At 40.1% G+C, this 21,099-nt stretch overlaps 1 long non-coding RNA gene and 1 pseudogene across 1 annotated transcript in view; both read left to right on the top strand.

Annotated features, from left to right (window-relative positions):
* The window catches only part of LOC139359433 (uncharacterized), a 79,967-nt gene that overhangs the window by 25,316 nt on the left and 33,552 nt on the right, over nt 1-21,099 (top strand). The gene's annotated exons all lie outside the window — the stretch shown is intronic.
* LOC105474420 (transcription factor Spi-C pseudogene) lies at nt 8,494-13,755 on the top strand (annotated as a pseudogene).

The raw sequence follows: 21,099 nt of genomic DNA, 5'->3' as shown, positions 1-21,099 counted from the left end.
GTGACTGATTTACTGCTCATGGGCAGAACAGAACTGGACCTGGCTGGCCACAGGATTTCTCAGATGCCTTTAAGAGTAGGAAGCTGCTAAAATATGCTCAGCTGCCTCCGAGCTGCTGGTTTTTTTGCTGTATCCCTTAGATTCTCTCCTGTGCACATGAAGGTTAGGAGTCAGCTGAGGATTTGAAGGGGATTTGCAAGCACATTTTGGGTTTTGCCTCCATAGGTCCCCGTTTTCTGGGAATTTCCTCCTCAATTTTCAGCTTCTCTGGAAGCCCCAAACTCCATTCTCTGGCTCTACATCCCCTAACATTGCTGCTTTCTGTTTGAGATATCTTCCGCTGTGTGTAGCAGCAAGCTGGGAAGTCCCTCAGGAGAAACATCTTAGTAAATGTGAGGCTCATCTCACGTGCTTCCTTCATTTTGAGGACTGTCTGTTCCCTGCTCAGTTTCTGCCTGCTTAGGTTTATCCCCAGTCTCTTTCAAAGACTTGTTTGTTATATTTTGCCCAGAGTTTATAAATAATTTTGGCAGAGGGGTTAATCTGATACCATCTAGTCATCCAAAACAAGAACTAGAACTCTGGCCACATCTCTCTTCATCCAGTCTTTTCATGCTCAAATTATAATGACCGTGACCACTTAATTGCAAGAAGCTTCATCTTTCCTCTGCAGTGTCTTCTTGTGATAGTCTAAAGGAATTCGTCTTTATTAATACTGACTGTGAGGGAAGAAACGAGAAAGGCTGATTCGTCCTCTAAATGCCCTGTCCTCCCCTGGTGTTTTTGTCTTCATCACTTCCTGGAGATGTTGGTGAAAATAGAAAGGTGAGAAGCTTATTTAAAGGTTGGCCCTGTTTCAGGAATCACCTCAACTTCGAGGTCAGCAATTCTCAGGGTGTGATACCTCTTCTCTCCAACATTACTTCCAGTCAGGCGTCAACCCATAGAAGTGTTCAAATCCCTTCAGGTCACATATATAAGCAGTCATTTTCACCTAGGCGGGCTCAGAGTTCAAGTGCTTGGTCAGGGCTGGTGTTAAGCATGCGATACAGACTAAGTTCTCCTCTATGTTAATCTGGCCCTCGTGTTGACTCCAGATCGCGTATTCCAGACCTCTGGCCCTCTTAAGATTTCTCTGGGGTTATCTGAGGGCCAGCTTACTTCAGTTGGAGATATTCCAATTTATTAGAAATATGTCAGTAAGTTACAAAATCAAAGGGAAATCACTCGGATCCTTATTCTGTTCCTTCTTGAAGGTCCTTGTTTTAGGAGGCAAGGGGGTACCACCTACTTTTTTCTACCAACATTTAAACTTTTACTCCCTGTTAATCTTCCCTACCCCTCCAAACCCCCACAAAAGAAAATCCTGCTATTTTCTCTAGAACAATAGGTGGGTTCTTGCTTTTGTGTAAGTGACCAAACTGTATTCCTCCCCAAATTAAAGGCTACTCTGAGGTACTTTAAAAGCTCTCTTCTTAAAAACAAATGGCTAGCAAATCTAAAAGCTTAATTTCATTATGAAAAAAAGCTTTTGGAAGACATACATGTGGCCAACAAACATAAAAATGCCCAATATTAATCATTAGAGAAATGCAAATCAAAACCACAATGAGATACCATCTCACACCAGTCAGAATGGCTATTAAAAAGTTGAAAAATAACAGATGCTGGTGAGATTGCAGAGGAAAGGGAATGCTTATTCACTGCTGGTGGAAATGTAAATTAGTTCAGCCACTGTGGAAAGCAGTGTGGAGCCTCTCAAAGAACTTAAAAACAGAACTACCCATTTAACCCAGTAATCTCATTGGGTATATACCTGCAAGAGTCCATTCTCATGCTGCTATAAGGACATACCCAAGACTGAGTAATTTATAAAGAAAAAGAGGTTTAGTGGACTCATAGTTCCACATGGCCTGGGAGGCCTCACAATCATGGCGGAAGGTGAAGGAGGAGCAAAGGCACATCTTACATGGTGGCAAGCAAGAGAGTGTGTACAGGGGAACTGCCCTTTCTAAAACCAGATCTTGTGAGACTTACTCACTATCATGAGAACAGCTTGGGAAAAACCTGACCCTATGATTATTACATCTCACTGGGCTCCTCCCATGACACATGGGGATTATATAAGGGAGCTACAATTCAAGATGAGATTTGGGTGGGGACACAGCCAAACCGTATCAATACCCAAACGAAAATAAATTGCTCTACCATAAAGACACAGGTACTCATATGTAGCACTACTCACAATAGCAAAGACACAGAATCAACCTAAAATGCCCATCATCGATACACTGGATAGAGAAAATGTGGCACATATACATCCTGGAATACTCTGCATCCATAAAAAACAAGATCATGTTCTTTGCAGCAACATGGAAGGAGCTGGGGGCCATTATCCTAAGTGAACTAATGCAGGAACAGGAAGCCAAATACTGCATGTTCTCACTTAGAAGTAGGACCTAAACGTTGAGTACACATGGACACAAAGAAGGGAACAGTAGACATTGAGGCCTTTGTGAGGGTGGAGAGTAGGAGGAGGCTGAGGATCAAAAACTACCTGTTGGGTACTATGCTTATCAGCTGGGTGATAAAAGTTTGTACACCAAAACCCCATGATACTCAGTTTGCCTATACAACAAACTTGCATGTGTACCCCTGAACCTAAAATAAAAGTTAAAAAAAGATAAAATTTATAATCAGGAACAACCACAAAAGCTTTTGTTTCACAAAGCATTCATTACAATATGTAAAATAATACTTAGGACAGTTGGTGACTCATTAAGAATCCGAAATGATAGCTATTTTTATTTGACAAATTTCCACTCTATGCCAGCTCTAAGTCCTAGTTCCTGACTACATGGTGCAGAGGGAGCTTAAATTAGGTCCTTTTATGTTTTTAAAATTATGGTGAAGTTTTAACCATTTTAAAGTGTACAATTCAGTGGCATTAAGCCTGTTCACCCATGTTATACAGCCATTACCTCTAGGTACAGAACTTTAAAAAATCACCTTAAACAGAAGTGCTAACTAAGCAGTCACTCTCCATTTCTCTCTCTTCTCAGTACTTGGCAACCACTAATCTGCTTTCTATCTCTCTGGATTTGCCTATTCTGGACATTTCGTATAAATGGAATCATTCAGTATGTGGTCTTTGGTGTCTGGCTTCTTTTACTTAGCATAATTTTGTTTGTTTGTTTTTGAGACAGAGCCTCACTCTGTCTCCCAGGGCTGGAGCACAGTGGCGCGATCTCAGTTCACTGCAACCTCCGCCTCCTGGGTTCGAGCTATTCTCCTGCCTCAGCCTCCCGAGTAGCTGGGACTACAGGTGCATGCCACCATGCCCAGGTAATTTTTGTATTTTTAGTAAAGACGGGGTTCCACCATGTTGGTCAGGCTGGTCTCGAACTCCTGACCTCATGATCTGCCTGCCTCGGCCTCCCAAGGTGCTGGGATTACAGGTGTAAGCCGCCACACCCGGCCAGCTTAGCATAATGTTTTTGAGGGTCATCCATGTTGTATTTTTCATTCATTCCTTTTTATGGGTGAATAACATTTAACTTTATGATATCAAAACACATTTTGTTTATTCATCTGTTGGTGGACAGTTAGATTGTTTTAACCTTTTGGGTATTGTGAATAGAGCTGCTGTGTTCATTGGTGTATAACATTTTGTAAACAAATGGAAATGTTTTTATTTGAACACCTGGTTTCAGTTCTCTTGGGTACATATTTAGGAGTGGAATTACTAGGTCGTATGGTAATTCTGTGTTTAATTTATTGAAGAATCACCAAACTGTTTTCCACAGTGGTTGTACCATTTTTCATCCCCGCCAGCAATGTATGAAGGTTCCAATTTCTCCACATCCTTACCAACATTTATTCTCTATTTTTAAGAAATGGCTATCCTCGTGGGTGTAAAATGGTATCTCATTGTGCTTTTGACTTGCCTTTCTCTAATAACTAATGGCAGTGAACATCTTTTTGTGTGTTTTTTGGCCATTTATATATCTTCAGAGAAATGTCTGTTGAAGTCTTTTGTCCCTTTTTAAATTGGGTTGTGTTTTATTATTGCTGAGTTGGATTTTTAAAGCTTTAAATTGCAGAAAACCGAACACCAACTTAAACAAAAAATGATTTTTTTTTTTTTTTTTTTTTTTGAGGAGGAGGCTTACATAGCTGGAAGGTAAAAGGAGTGATTTGTTTAGTTCCAGGAATTCTAACAATGTGAGGAGGGCTCTGTGTCCTCTTTACATCTGTCAGCTGTGATTCCCTCAAATTAGTTGCAGAGATTTCTTTTACTGCAGAGTGGCAAGGTGACCTTCAGTAGCACCACATCCATCTCATCTCCTGACCGACAGTGGAAAGAAATCTTCCTAATACCTTTCATTTTAAAGGAATAGCATTAGGAGAAATATCTATTGTAGATGACGGGTTGATGGATGCAGCAAACCACCATGGGACATGTATACCTATGTAACAAACCTGCATGTTCTCCACATGTATCCCAGAACTTAAAGTATAATAAAAAATTACTTTTATATTTATTTATTTAGAGACAGAGTCTTGCTCTGCTGCCCAGGCTGGAGTATAGTGGTGCAATCACAGCTCACCACAGCCTTGACCACCCAGGCTCAAGCGATCCTCCCACCTCAGCCTCCTGAGTAGCTGGGACTGCAGGTGTGCATCACCATGCCTAGCTATTTTTTTTTTTTTTTTTTTTTTTTTTTTTTTTAAAGACAGAGTCTCACTCTGTCACCCAGGCTGGAGTGCAGTGTCGAGATCTCAGCTCACTGTAAGCTCCGCCTCCCGGGTTCACACGATTCTCCTGCCTCAGCCTCCCGAGTAGCTGGGACTATAGGCACCAACCACCAAGCCTGGCTAATTTTTTGTATTTTTAGTAGAGATGGGGTTTCACCGTCTTAGCCAGGATGGTCTCGATCTCCTGACCTTGTGATCCGCTCGCCTTGGCCTCCAGCTAATTTTTAAATTTTTCATAGAAACGAGGTCTCCCTATGTTGCCCAGTCTGGTCTCGATCTCCTGGGCTCAAGCAATCCTCCCACCTCAGCCTCTCAAAATGTTGGAATTGCAGGTGTGAGCCATTACGCCCACTCTCTAATACCTTTCAGAAAATGTCCATGGAGAACCTACTTTAGATTTCATGTCTGGGTCTTAAATGATCATGGTAGCCGATGTTATGGGTGGCATAATTTGCTGAGTCTAGGTCATGTACCCACTAATGTTGTCATGGTGACAAGTCAGTGTTGGCCCTGTCCTCACCACAGGGAAGGGGTTCTCCACAGAAAAGTAGAGTTTAGATCTGAGAAGGTAGTTGAGAATGAGAATAGTGAATAATAGTAGATTTTTTAACCCCATTTTACACTTTGTATCTTTGGTTGTGTATATATTCACATACCATTCTAATTGTACATATAGTTTCAAAAATGCCTCTGCTTCTCCAAATACAACTATACTTTATATATATTTTCAAAAAAAGATCTACCTCCTTCTTCCAAAGATAAATATCTATGTTTTGTGTCCACCATGGCCACCTCTAAGAGAGGTGCGAGGAGGATTTCATTTCTGGGAATGACCTACTTTAATAGCCTGGGTATTTACTGAAGGACTGAAGAATTACACCTATTTCCGGGCTTGGCGTTTTTAGGCAGTATTTAAAACCTCAGTTGACATGAATTTGATGATTCTATGGCATAATAACCACATCTAGAGATCTTGTCTAAACCTGGCCCTTGACTCTTGATCCTCATCTTGTGGTTTCTATTTCTTGCCAATAATCTATTCTGGCTTTTCCCCATCTCCCAAAATCGTGCTTTCTCTTTGCTGTCAGATTTGGACAATGTGAAAGACTTGAAGGGGAGCCAGGCGCCGTGGCTCATGCCTGTAATCCCAGCACTTTGGGAGGCTGAGGGGGTGTATCACCTGAGGTCGGGAGTTCGAGACCAGCCTGACGAACATGGAGAACCCCCATCTCTACTAAAAATACAAAAAAATTAGCTGGGTGTGTTGGCTCATGCCTGTAATCCTAGCTACTTGGGAGGCTGAGACAGGAGAATTGCTTGAATCTGGGAGGCGGAGGTTGCAGTGAGCCGAGATCACGCCATCACATTCCAGCCTGGGCGACAAGAGCGAAAAAATGAAGCTATATAATGTGGCATTTCCCCCAAGATTATAACCTACTGGATGCATTTTTATAAGGGGTATGATGCTTTTGTCTGGGAAAAAATACCTAGAATATGATATTTGAGAGAGAATCAGACTTCCCAAATTTTCTGGCTCATCCAAGACCCAATATTTTATTTATTCATTTATCATTTTTTCAACAATTTAAAAAATTGATGGATAAGTTACGTAGTTTCAGGGTACACACGATAACTTAATATGTTCATACAATTTGTATACATCACGTCAGTGTACTTGGGATATCCATCACCTTAAATATTTGTCTTTATCCTAAAAATGTTTGCATTTTTCTCTTCTATTTTGAAGTGTACAGTATCTTTTTGTAAACTATAGTCACCCTACACATCTATTGAACACTGGAGCTTATTTCTTCTATCAACTTACATTTGTATCCATTTATCAACTTCTTTGAATCCCCTACTTCTGCTACCCTTGCTGGCTTCTGGTAACCACCAATCTACTCTCTACCTTCATGAGATCCACTTTTCTTAGCTCCCACATGAGTGAGAACACGTGGTATTTGTCTCTCTGTGCTTGGCTTATTTCACTTAACATAATGACTTCTAGTTCTATTTGTGTTGCTGCAAATGACAGGATTTTACTCCTTTTTACAGATGAATAATATTCCATTGTGTATATATACCACGTGTTCTTTAGCCATTCATTTGTTGATGGGCACTTAGATTAATTCCATATTTTGGCTATTGTGAATAGTGCTGCGATAAACATGGGCGTGCAGATAGCTCTTTGATATATTCATTTCCTTTCTTTGGAGATATACCCAGGAGTGGGATTGCTGGATCATACTGTAGTTCAAGTTTTAGTTTTTTGAGGAACCTCCAAACTGTTCTCTGTAGTAGCTGCACTAATTTACATTCCCACCAACAGCGTACAAGGATTCCCTTTCTTCCACATCCTCACCAGCCTCTGTTATTGTCTTTTTTTTTTTTTTTGAGACGGAGTCTCGCTCTGCTGCCCAGGCTGGAGTGCAATGGCCGGATCTCAGCTCACTGCAAGCTCCGCCTCCCGGGTTCACGCCATTCTCCTGCCTCAGCCTCCCGAGTAGTTGGGACTACAGGCGGCCGCCACCTCGCCCGGCTAGTTTTTGTATTTTTTAGTAGAGACGGGGTTTCACCGTGTTAGCCAGGATGGTCTCAATCTCCTGACCTCGTGATCCGCCCGTCTCGGCCTCCCAAAGTGCTGGGATTACAGGCTTGAGCCACCGCGCCCGGCCCTGTCTTCTTGATAAAAGCCATTTTAACTGGGGCAAGATGGTATCTCATTGTGGTTTTGATTTGCATTTCTCTGATAATTTGTGATGTTGAACATTTTTTATACGCCTGTTGGCCATTTGTATGGCTTCTTTTGAGAAATGTCTACTCAGATCTTTTGCCCATTTTTAAATTGGATTTTTTTTTTTTTCCTTTGGTATTGAGTTGTTTGAGCTCCCTATACAGTCTGGTTATTAACAGCTTCTCAGGTGGTTGGTTTTCAAATATTTTCTGCCATTCTGTGGGGTTTCTTTTCACTTTGTTGATTATTTCCTTTGCTATGCAGAAGTTTTTAGCTTGATATAATCCCATTTGTCTATTTTTACTTTGTTTGCCTATGCTTTTGAGATCTGACATAAAAAAATCTTCACCTAGACCAATGTCCTGGAGTGATTCCTCAATGTTTTCTTCTAGTAGTTTCATGGTGTGAGGTCTTAGATTTAATCTTTAATCAATCTTGATTTGATTTTTGTATATGGTAAGAGAGAAGGATCTAGTTTCATTCTTTTGCGTATAGTTATCTAGTTTTCTTGGCACCATTTATTGAAAAGTCTATCCTTTCCCCCATTATATGTTCTTGGTGCCTTTGTTGAAGATGAGCTGGCTGTAAATGTGTGGATGTACATGTGCATTCTCTATTCTGTCCCATTGGTCTGTTCTGTTTTTATGCCAGTGTCATACTGATTTGGTTACTATAGCTTTGTAGTAAAACTTGAAGTCAGGTAGTGTAATGCCTCCAGCTTTGTTCCTTTTGCTCAGGATTGCCTTGGTTATTTGGGGTCTTTTGTGGTTCCATATACATTTTAAGATTTTTTTTTCTATTTCTGTAGAGAATGTAATTGGATTGCATTTAATCTGTAAATTGCTTTGAGTAGTATTATGATTTTACCAGTATTAAGTAGTTCAGTTCATGAACCTAGAATATCTTTTCATTTTGTTGTGTCCTTTTCAATTTCTTTCCCAATATTTTAGTATGGTATTTCTTTATTTCTTTGTTTTTGTCTTCACACATTTTAGCTTAGGATGCAGAATCTGGCCTTTATAAATTCTGACTCCCAGTCCTCAAGGATTGCAAGGTATAGGTATAAAGATTTTTCTAAAAAATGAAGTTTCATTATTCCCTCTCTGCTTTTAGGTAGTATAGCTTGGACTGAACTTCTGCTTTTCTCATAAAATATTATTTGAGGCCACAAGTAATGTTCAATATCTTGCTATTTTTCTTGGGGCTGTGTCCAAAGATTTAACAAACCATCAGATAGCGAGTTGCATTTCTACTGTATAACAAAAATTTTCAAATAATTATTTAGGAATGGGAATAATTATCTCCTCTCTGTTTTGCACCCCACATTATCTCAGCTATTTTCATATGTTAGGGCCTGTTACTTAAATTATCTCATTCTCAGGTATAAATTACTCAGGAACTTTTCAGTAGCAGATGACAGAAACCCAACTCAAAACTGCTTTAACAAAATTAAAGTGGGTGATGGGGGGTGCAGGTGGGTGTTTCAAAGGAGGGGAAGACTCTTACCACTTCTACAAGTACATGCTAGATTGGGCGCTGATGGACGGAATCATCAGTTTATTAGTGAAGCATTAACTTGTGTTGAACGAGACAAGCTGGGTCAAGCATTTGAAGATGCTTTTGAGGTACTGAGGCAACATTCAACTGGAGATCTTCAAAACGTACCTGCTTTTCTTTCTTTTTTTTTTTTTTTAATTATACTTTAATTTCTAGGGTACATGTGCACAACATGCAGGTTTGTTACATATGTATACATGTGCCATGTTGGTGTGCTGCACCCATTAACTCGTCATTTACATTAGGTATATCTCCTAATGCTATCCCTCCCCATCCCTCCTCCCCACAATAGGCCCCGGTGTGTGATGTTCCCCTTCCTGTGTCCAAGTGTTCTCATTGTTCAATTTCCACCTATGAGTGAGAACATGCAGTGTTTGGTTTTCTGTTCTTGCGATAGTTTGCTGAGAATGATGGTTTCCAGCTGCATCCATGTCCCTACAAAGGACATGAACTCATCCTTTTTTATGGCTGCACTTACCTGGTTTTCATCAGTGATTGTCCCCATGTCCGAGGAGATTCCAACTGCTGTGGAGTGTTGCTTACAGAGGAATCTATTTATAATTGGAGAACTTTAATAAATAATGCTGCAGACTTCTATTTTGAAGGAACTATTCATTGATCTTTGTGGAACATAACCGAAAGCCAGGTGGTACAGTCTGCTGTTTTCCAGCAAGAGGGAGGACAAGGCAGGAAGATGCTCTGTTTGAATAACTTCACAAATCTCAGTATAATCCCAAGATGGCATCTGTGTTCAGTAAGTAGATAAAACCAAAGGCAGTTTCCAGTTTGTATCAAAAAACGAAGAAAAATTTGCCAAACTTTGAGGAATAAGGGCAACGGGAAGGCCATGATCAGAAAATGGCCAGGGCACGGAGGAATTACGGAAAAACTCAGGAAATCAGCAAAATCTGGAGAAAGCTCATTTACCAGTGAGCTTCAGTGGGGCCATTCTCTGAAGATCTCTCCATCTTGTTTCTCGGAGAAAGAGATCGTCTACTCACAGTATGTTCAACTGATCAAGAACATCACAGTTTAAATAATTGGAATGCAGACTAAAATTATACATATGCCAGTTACCATGAGCTTAGTCACTGTGATTGCTAAATATACTCTCCCATTTCATCATCTTTGTTGGCATTAGAAATCCCTACAAGCTTCGGGATTTTTCTCTTAAAAGCAAATACTGAAGATAAAAAAATTAGCTTCATTGCGGCTATCTTTTATCAAATAGCACATAATTTATACAGACTTGGTGGGAAATTCTGCCAGTGAACAACTTTATTGTTTCAAATCATCGAGCCCCATTTGAAAGTATGGACTAAATATCCTTGCTCTTACTATTCTCTATGCAGCCACTTGCTTCTAGGTTAACAATGCCAGTGCAGATGATTTGATTTACGTATTGATTTAAACATTTTCCTGTCTTACACCTCAGGTGAAAAATCGTTTGGATATATAGCTGATGGCTTTACAAAAATTATTTTACAAAAAGTAATTGCATATAATACAGTGTTTATGCCAAAGTATGTTTATGTCTTAAAAACTTTAGTGGAAATGTCTATTCAGGTCCCTTACTCATTTTCTAATTGGGTTTCTTGTTTTCTTAATATTGAGTTATTTGAGCTCCTTCTGTATTTTGGATATTAATCCCTTGTCAGATGTATGTTTTGCAGCTGTTTTCTCCCAATCTGAGTTGTTTCTGCATGCTGTTGGTTGTTTCACTGGCTATGCAGAAGCTTTTTGGTTTGATATAGTCCCATTTGTCTATTTTTGCTTTTGTTGCCTGTGATTTTGGGGTCACATCCAAATAATCGTTGCCCAGAGAGTGTCATGTAGTTTTTCCTCCCCGTGTTTTCTTCCAGTAAGTTTAGAGTTTCTGGTATTACATTTGAATGTTTAATTCATTTTAAGTTGATTTTTAGTTCCGTATATGGTGTGAGATCAGTGTCCAATTTTATTCTTCTGCAGGTGGAAATTTAGTTTTCCCAATGCTATTTATTGAAGAGACTGTCCTTTTCCTATTGCATATTCTGGTACCTCTGTTGAAAATCAATTGACTGTACAGTAGTAGGTTAATTTCCAGGCTCTCTATTCCACTCCATTGGTCAATGTGTCTTTTTTTCCCCCCCCATACCATGTTGTTTTGATTGTTATAGCTTTGTAGTATACTTTGAAATCCAGTGGTGTGATACCTCCAGCTTTGTCCTTTTTGTTCATGATTGCCTTTGTTGTTTGAGGTTTTTGTGGATCCATATGAATTTTTGTTTTATTTTGTTTTTTGAGACGGAGTCTCACTCTGTGGCCCAAACTGGAGTGCAAGTGGTGTGATCAGGGCTCACTGCAACCTCTGCCTCCCAGCTTCAAATGATTCTCGTCCCTCAGCCTCCCAAGTAGCTGGGATTACAGGTGAGCACCACCATGCCTGGCTGATTTTTGTGTTTTTAGCAGAGATGGGGTTTTACCATGTTGGCTAGGCTGGTCTTGAACTCCTGACCTCAGGTGATCCTCTCACCTCGGCCTCCCAAAGTGCTGAGATTATAGGTGTAAGCCACCACGTCCAGCCCCATATGAAGTTTTGGATTTTTAAAAAATTTCTATGAAAAGTGATGTTGGGATTTTCATACGCATTGCATTGAATTTGTAGATCACTTTGGGTAGTATAGATATTTTAGTAATATTAGTTCTTCTGAACCATGAACTTGAAATATCTTTCCATTTACTTGTGTCTTATTCAGCTTATTTCATCAACATCTTACAGTTTTCATTGTATAAGTCTTTTGTCTCCTGGTTAAATCTGTTCCTGGGTATTTTATTTTATTTTATTTTTTGTAGCTTTTGTGAGTGTGATTTCTTGATTTCTTTTTGGATAGTTTGTTGTTGGTGTATAGAAATGCTACTGATTTTTGTGTGTTGATTTTGTATCCTGCAACTTTATTGTATTTATTAGTTTTAACAGTTTTTTGGACAGGATTTTCCATATATAAGATCATGTTGGCAAACAGTAAAAATTCCATTTATTTCTTTTAATAAAAGGCCTTCACTATTTTACTTTTTCTTTTTCTTGCTTAATTGCTTTGTCTAGGACTTCCAATTCCATGTTGAGTGGAAGTGGCGAGAGTGGGCATCCTTGTCTTGTTCCAAATCTTGGGGGGAAAGGCTTTCAGTTATTCACTGCTGAGTCACTGTTAGCTGTGAGCATCTCTGGATAGCTTTTATTGTTGAGATACCTTTCTTCTATACCTAATTTGGTGATTGTTTTTATGATTAAGGGATGTTGAATTTTGTCAAATTTTTTTCTGCTTCTGATGAGATGATCATATGATTTTTGTCATTTATTCTGTTAATGTGGCATATGATTTATTGACTTGCATATGTTGAACCCCCCTTGCATTCCAAGGATAAAGACATTTCTCAAAAGAATACATATAAATGGCCAATAGATATAATGAAAAATACTCAATATTGCTAATCATTAGGGAAATGCAAATTAAAGCCATAATGAGACATCATCTCACACTGCTCAGAATGGCTTTTATCAAAAATATGAAAGATAAATGTTGTCAAGAATGTGGAGAAAAGGGAACCCTTGTACAATGTTGGTGGGAATGTAAATTAGCAAGGTCAATATGGAAAACAGTATGGAGGTTCTTCAAAAAACTAAACATAAAATTGCCATATGATCTTGAAATCCCACTTTCGGGTATTTACCAAAAAGGTTTAAAATCATTTTGTTGAAGGGATGTCTATACCCCATGTTAATTGCAGCACCATTCACAATAGCAAGTTACAGAATTAACTGTGCATCAACAAATGAGTGGATAGAGACAATGTTGCCTACTTACATAATGGAATACTATTAAGCCTTAAAGAAGAAAGACATTCTCGGCCGGGCATTACAGGACCTGTAATCCTGGCACTTTAGGAGGCTGAGGTGGATGGATCACTTGAGGTCAGGAGTTCAAGACCAGCCTGGCCAACATGGTGAAACCCCATCTCTACTAAAAATACAAAAAATTAGCCGGGCACGGTAGTGGGTGCCTGTAATCCCAGCTACTCAGGAGGCTGAGGCAGGAGAATCGCTTGAACCTTCTCTCCCCGTTTGCAGTGAGCCGAGCTCATGCCACTGCACTCCAGCCTGGGTGACAGAGTGAGACTCAGTCTCAAAAAAACAAAACAAGAACAACAACAGAAAAGAAAGATATTCTGACATTTGTGACAACATAGATGGAATTGGAGAATATTATGCTAAGTGAATTAAGTCAGGTTCAGGAAGGCAAGTACTGCAGGTTCTCACATATATGTGGAATCTAAAACAAACCCATGGAAGCAGAAGGCAGAATGGTGGTTACAGAGGCTGGGGGTTGTGGGGAATGAGGAGATGGTGTTCAAAGGGCATCAGATTTTAGTCAGACAGGAGGATTTTAAAAATACTTTTGAGTTCTGTTGCACAGCATGGTGAATATAGTTAATAATAGAGTATTGTACATTTCAAAATTGCCAAGAGAGTAAATTTCTAATGTTCTCACCACAAAAATGTTAAGTATTTGAGGTAATGGATATGTTAACCACCTTGATTTAATTATTCATAAATTGTAACATCACTTTGTATCCCATAGATTTATATAATTATAAATTATCAATTTACAATTTCAAAAATAAAGTAGGAAGGGGATTTATTGGCTCATAGAGCTAAGTCTGAGGTCAACAGGATTGGCTGGATCAGATGTCATCAGTACTCTGCCTTCCTTTTCATCCTTTTTATTCCTTCTCATTCTCTCTCTTTTTTTTTTTTTTTTGCAGACAGAGTCTTGCTCTGTCACCCAGGCTGGAGTACAATGGATTGATCTTGGCTCACTGCAACTTCTGCCTCCGGGGCTCAATTGATTCTCTTGCCTCACCCTCTTGAGTAGCTGGGATTACAGGCGCCTGCCACCACACCTGGCTGATTTTTGTATTTTTAGAAGAGATGGGGTTTCATCATATTGGCCAGGCTACTCTCGAACTCCTCAGGTGATCCACCCACCTCGGCCTCCCAAAGTGCTGGGATTACAGGTGTGAGCCATCACCCCTGTAAACCTGTGTCATTAAGGGTTTCTTAATGACAGCTGATGGGATGGGATTTGAACTGGCAGGAAATAAAGTGGCAGATACTCCTTTGGGCGGCTGCATCAGCAAGACTGGAGTCAGGGAGTTGAGATGAGGTGGGACAGGCAGGAGGGAGCCAACTCTCACTTCCTCCTTCTCTCCCCATTTGTCTTCTTTTTTACGCTGAGCAGGTATCTGTCATCCTTTTCATTTAATATTGAATCATAAGCATTTTCCATGTTGCTAATGTATTTTCTTTTCTTTTTCTTTTTTTTTTCTGAGAGAGAGTCTCGCTCTGTCACCCGGGCTGGAGTGCAGTGGCCAGATCTCAGCTCACTGCAAGCTCCGCCGCCCGGGTTTACGCCATTCTCCTGCCTCAGCCTCCCGAGTAGCTGGGACTACAGGCGCCCGCCACCTCGCCCGGCTAGTTTTTTGTATTTTTTAGTAGAGACGGGGTTTCACCATGTTAGCCAGGATGGTCTTGATCTCCTGACCTCGTGATCCACCCGTCTCGGCCTCCCAAAGTGCTGGGATTACAGGCTAATGTATTTTCTTTTTTTTTTTTTTTTTTTGAGACGGAGTCTCGCTGTGTCGCCCAGGCTGGAGTGCAGTGGCCGGATCTCAGCTCACTGCAAGCTCTGCCTCCCGGGTTTTTACGCCATTCTCCTGCCTCAGCCTCCCGAGTAGCCGGGACTACAGGCGCCCGCCACCTCGCCCGGCTAGTTTTTTGTATTTTTTAGTAGAGACGGGGTTTCACCGTGTTAGCCAGGATGGTTTCGAACTCCTGACCTTGTGATTCGCCCGTCTCGGCCTCCCAAAGTGCTGGGATTTACAGGCTTGAGCCACTGCGCCCGGCCGTATTTTCTTAATACACTTTTTATTTTGGAATAATTTTAGATTTACAGAGAATTAATGAAGACAGAACAGAGAGTTTTTGTTTGCTTCTCCTGATGTTCTCATCTCACATGACTGTGGTCAATTGTCATAACTAAGAAACCACTCTTGGTATGTTACTAGTTTTATTTTTGAGACAGGGTCTCACTCTGTCACCCAGGCTGGAGTGCAGTGGCACAATTTTGGCTCACTGCAGCCTCCACCTCCCAGGCTCAAGCGATCCTCCCACTTCAGCCTCCTGAGTGGCCAGGACTGTAGGCATGCATCACACCTTGCTGACGTTTGTATTTTTGTTTTGGTTTGGTTTTTTGAGACAGAGTCTCACTCTGTTTCCCAGGCTGGAGTGCAGTGGCACCAGCAGCACTCCCTGATCACTGCAGCCTCCACCTGCCAGGCTCAACTGATTCTCCTGCCTCAGCCTCCCAAGTAACGGGGACTACAGGTATGCGCCACCACACCTGACTAATTTTTGTATTTTTAGTAGAGACCGGGTTTCACCATGTTGGCCAGGTTGGTCTCAAACTCCTGGCCTCAGGTGATCCACCCACCTCAGCCTCCTGAAGTGCTGCGATTGCACATGTGAGCCACTGCACCCAGCTGTATTTTTTTTTTTTTTTTTTTTTTGTGGTAGAGACAAGGTCTCACTCTGTTGCCCAGGCTGGTCTCAAATCAAGTTCGTTGATCCAGGGCACAAGTGATCTACCCATGTCGGCCTCCCAAAGTGCTCGGATTACAGGCATGAGCCACTGTGCCTGACCTAAATGGTACTTTACCATTAACTAAACTCTGGAATTTATTTGGATTTTGCCAGATTTTCCACAAATATCCTTTTTAAATTTCAGGATCCAGGCCAGGACACCACAGGGCATGTAGCTGTCATGTCTCCTTCGTCTCCGTGATAGTTTCGCAGTTCTTTATTTTTCATGACCTTGACAGCTTTGGGGAGTACTGATCAGGCACTTTCAAGAGTGTCCTTCAAATTGGGTTTATCTCATATTTTTCTCATGATTAATGTGGGGTTATGTGTTGCTAGAAAGAATACGACAAAGGCGACATGCCTGTCTCATCCCATCGTATGAGTGGCACAGGATATCCATGTGGCATTGCTGGCAATGTGAGCCTGGATCAATTGTTTAAGGTGGTACTGGCCAGGTTTCTCTACTGTTCGTCCCTCCACCTCCTCTGTTTTGGGAAGTGAGTCACAAAGTACAGTCCACCTTCAAAAGGGGCGGGGAAAATGAGCTCCTCCTCCTGGGGGAGGTAGTATCTTCATACATGACTTGGAATTCTGTAAGGAACTTTCGTTTCTTCTCCCCATTTAATTATTTATGGAATCTTTTATTTATATGGGTATGTATGCTTTATATTTTGGATTACAATCCAATACTGCAATATTTATTTTGTTGCCCAAATTGTGCTAGCTTTGGCCATTGGTAACTTTCTGGTTGGCTTCTGTGTCATGCACAGAAGCCACATGTCCCTGCAACATGCCCCCATCCTTTTATGATGATATTATTTTTTTTAGCACTTTCTTATTTCTGGCACCATGAGATGCTCCAGGCTCATCTTGTACTTTTCCTGCCCCAGCCCCTAGAGTTAGCCATTTTCTCAAAGAGCCCTGATTTCTTTGGAGAATGATATTTACAAACCAAGATCTGGGTGTTGGGAGTTGCTACCTGGTTTTTCTAACTATGTGTTTCAATTGTTTATTCCATTTGGTGGATTACAATGATTAATTCAGCCACTCCAAATTTTACATTTACTAGTAACACAGTTAAAAATCATTTTGCACATTCCCTCTTTGATTAGATTATTTCTGGAGAGGAAATTTCTAGAAGAGGAATTAATGAGAAAAAGGTCATGAATATTTTTATGTTTCTAGAGGAGGACAAATTGTTCTCCATAATATTGTTCTAATATATAATGTCTCCAAGAACTTATACACTAGTTTTATTTCGGTTTTTAGAATAAATAAAAAGGTATACAATGAAAAGTGGTCTTTCTGTCCCCGTCTTTCTAGTTCCCACACACCTCTTTCTTGGAGATCACAGTATTTGGTTCTTAAATATCTTGTAGAGTTTCTTTATGAATAAACCAGAAAAATGAATGCATGCAAAAGAGCATACTAAACACACTTACTAATTTTATCTTTTTTGTTTGTATCTGGAAACCTTTCTATATTAGCACAAGAGAACTTCCTCATTCTTTTGAGAGCTGCAAAATCCTCCATTGTATGAATGTACTGATAGACATATGTATCTACTGATAGACAATTATTTTTCCTGTCTTTTACTAAAAGCAAACAGCAAGGCAATGATTAATCTTCTACACATTATTTTGCCTGCATGCAAGTGTATGGATAATGAATTCTCACAAACATTACTGCTGGATTGAAGGATGTATACATTCACAATCTTGTTAGATATCACGAAATCACCCGCCTGTAGTGGGCTATGTCTAACTAACATACCCACTCATAACATGAGAGGGTGATTTCCCCATTATCTTCTACACATCAATGTGTTATTAAGCATGTGAGTTAATATGTCCAAACCACATAGAACAGTGAATGGCATATAGCAAGAGGGTGTTCATTACTTTTATTACCATTGTTGTTATTGGATTTTTGCCAATCTGGTGAAAAATGGTACTTTGGTATCTTTTAATTTGTTTTTCTCTTATTATGAGTGAGGCTGAATCTCTTTTCAAGTGTATCAAAGCCATTTTTAGCTCCTTTTCTGTGATCTCTCTTTGCATGTCTTTCACCATTTTTCTGGGCTAATGATCTCTTTTTCAACTGTTATTAATTGTGTCTAGTGACATGTTTATTTCAGATATTGTATTTATCATCTCTAGAAGTTCCATTTGGTTATTTTTATATTTCAGAGATTTTATAATATCTCTTTAAATATTAGAGAGATTAGCCTTTTGTAATATGAATGCCAAATATTTATTCCCAGTTCATCATTTATCTTATCGATCTTTGCTTTTATGACTTTTAGATTTTGAGTCATAGTTGGAAAGGCTTTTATGGTTTCGTTTTTTACATTTAATTATTTTATTCTTTTAGAAAATATCCTGGCAGATGGTATAAGGTTTAGAATGTTTTAAATTTTCATAAATGTAATAGCTATAAATTAGCACCTTGGTGATATTTTTGTCTGCGTTTATGTGATCATTTGTGAGCTGAAACGTTCTCCTCTGCATTTATTTTCTGATATTATTTCATCCCAGGTGAATGGCCTGTACTTACTTTTGCATACATTAGTCTTTGGGATCTCAAGAACTTTCTTACCAACTTTAAAGTGTTCCTTATATAATACAGACAAGGTACATATATATATTGTACATAGTTTTCCAAGTCTGTTTTTGTCTTTTCATATTTATTATATTTCAGAAAGTTTTAACTTTTATACATTAAATATTTACCTCTTTATCTTTATGCTTCCTTTTGGATAATTCCTATTGGTATGTCTTCAAGTTCATTGACCTTAAATAGTATTTTATCTGCTGTTAATTGCATCTGGTGAAATGTTTATTTCAGATATCGTATTGATCATCTCTACAAGTTCCATTTGGTTATTTTTATATTTTTCATTCTCTCCTTTCTATCTGCATATTTTACTTTAAATCTTTGAGCATATTTATAATAGTCATCTTAAAGGCCTTGTCTGACAGTTGCATCATTTTTGTTATATCTGGTTTGTTTCTATTGAATACATTTTATTTGGATTATGGACCACACTTTCTTCTTTGCATAGCTAGTAATTTTTGATTGGATGCCAGATATTGTAAATTTAATGTTGTCGAGTGCTTGATTTTGTTGTATTTCTTTAAAGAGTGGTGGGCTTTGTTCTGTTAGATAATTGATTTACTTGCAGATCCCTTTATCTTTTTGAGGTTTGTTTTTAAAGCATTCTAAAGGATAGAGCTAGAGTGACCTGTACCCATGGCCAGGTTAGCCCCTCTCCTAAGGGTAACCCTCCTGGGTCTTTCCTGAATGCCACGTATATTTAATGAGGTCTCTCCACTCTGACCGGCGGGAACTGGAAGAATTTCTAGCCCTGTGTGAGCTCAACATGTTTTGACCTACAGATTTCAAGTAATTGTTCTCTGGCAGGTGTTTGCCTAGCCTAATGGAATCTACCCTTTATCAGATTGCTATTCAGCCAAACACTCAGGGGACCTCTATGCAGATTTCTGGAGCTCTTTCTCCTTGTAGCTTCCTCCTGTCTGGTATTTTTCCCCCTAAATTCTGCCTCAACCTCTCCGCACTCTGATCTCTGTTTTCTCAGTTCAGTGTTCTATGTGAGAGTCTTCTGGTTCTGTAATCGAGGATTTGCCCCAGGCAGAACCCTGCCTGCGCAATATAGCATTCGTCTTATTTGTTCATAGTCCAGCACTATCTGTTTTCTCTTTGAAAACAGTTGTTTCACATATTTTCCCAACTTTTTTTTTTTTTTTTTGCTTTTTGTTTTTTAATGCCAGAAAGGCAAGTTCCACAGTAGTTACCAAACATTCAGCTTTTTATACGTTATTTTCTTTGTAATTTTTTTCTATTATACATATCTGAGAAATTTTTTTTTTTTTTTTTTTTTTTTTGAGACGGAGTCTCGCTCTGTCGCCCAGGCTGGAGTACAGTGGCGCGATCTCGGCTCACTGCAAGCTCCGCCTCCCGGGTTCACGCTATTCTCCTGCCTCAGCCTCCCGAGTAGCTGGGACTACAGGCGCCCACAACCGCGCCCGGCTAATTTTTTGTATTTTTAGTAGAGACGGGGTTTCACCGTGGTCTCGATCTCCTGACCTTGTGATCCGCCCGCCTCGGCCTCCCAAAGTGCTGGGATTACAGGCGTGAGCCACCGCGCCCGGCCCATATCTGAGAAAATTTTTTATCTTGCTCTCAGAAATGTGATAACCCAGGAAAGGCGAGGAGGATTTGGTAGTGAGAAGGGAGGAGGAGTGATTTGAAGAGATACTGCAACAGGAACAAGGAGTAGGATCTGGCAATTGCATATGGGGTGTGTGTGTGTGTGTGTGTGTGTGTGTGTGAATTATGAGAACTAAAGGGGGGCCTAAAGTTATAATAAAAATGAGGGTGACACTGAAGATAAATCTTTCAGCCAAATGGTGCTGGATCAGATGTGCTGATCTTGAGATAAGGTCATTTCATTCTTATTTATAATTTGAGAAGAAGAGGAAGGTGCATATCCAAAAGAAGACGTGACGATGTTGAAGAAGTAACTGTATAAACACATGAGACATTGTACAAAAAGCACTGAACTGGGAACTGGAAATTCTAGGTTCCAGTTCCTGTTCTACCATTTGCAAGCTCTGCAGCCTGCAGCTTATCTGAGCCTTAGTTTCTTTGTTCAATGGGAAAAACAGCTGTCATACGTACCTCCCAGGAGAAGCTCAGATAAAATAATGCAAGTGAGAATGCATTATAAGCCACCTTGTACCATACAGAGGGAAGATAACACTATAGGTTTGTTATATTTTGCCTAGTAAATGTCAAGATGCAGAGGGTCGGAGCAAAACTTCAATCAAAGCCACACAGTTATGATCTTGGAGGTTTTCCTAAACAAGGTGTCATTAAAGGTGGAAACAAGGCGAGGCACAGTTTCTCACGCCTGTAATCCCAGCACTTTGGGAGACCAAGGTGGGCGGATCATGAGGTCAGGAGTTTGAGACCAGCCTGGCCAACGTGGTGAAACCCTGTCTCTACTAAAAATACAAAAATTAAATGGACGCGGTAGCATGCGCCTGTAGTCTCAGCTACTTGGGAGGCTGAGGCAGAAGAATCGCTTGAACCCGGGAGGCGGAGGTTGCAGTGAGCTGAGATCACACTACTGCACTCCAGCCTGGTGACAGAGCAAGACTCTGTCTCAAAACAAACAAACAAAAAACTGGAAACAACAGCTGGAGGGAAAGTAACAGGTATTATGGGAACCACCATAAACAAAACATTAGAGGCAGAACCAAGCTCTCTTTTTATGTTGGCCCCTGGGACAGTTTACTCTTCTCCCCTACAAAGAGTAGCTGACCAACACTTGGAGGAAACTATGGCAGAG

Source organism: Macaca nemestrina, chromosome 17, assembly GCF_043159975.1.
Source record: "Macaca nemestrina isolate mMacNem1 chromosome 17, mMacNem.hap1, whole genome shotgun sequence".
Lineage (NCBI taxonomy): Eukaryota > Metazoa > Chordata > Mammalia > Primates > Cercopithecidae > Macaca > Macaca nemestrina.
Note: the sequence above shows the minus strand (reverse complement) of the source record. Positions and strands in the feature narration are given on the sequence as shown.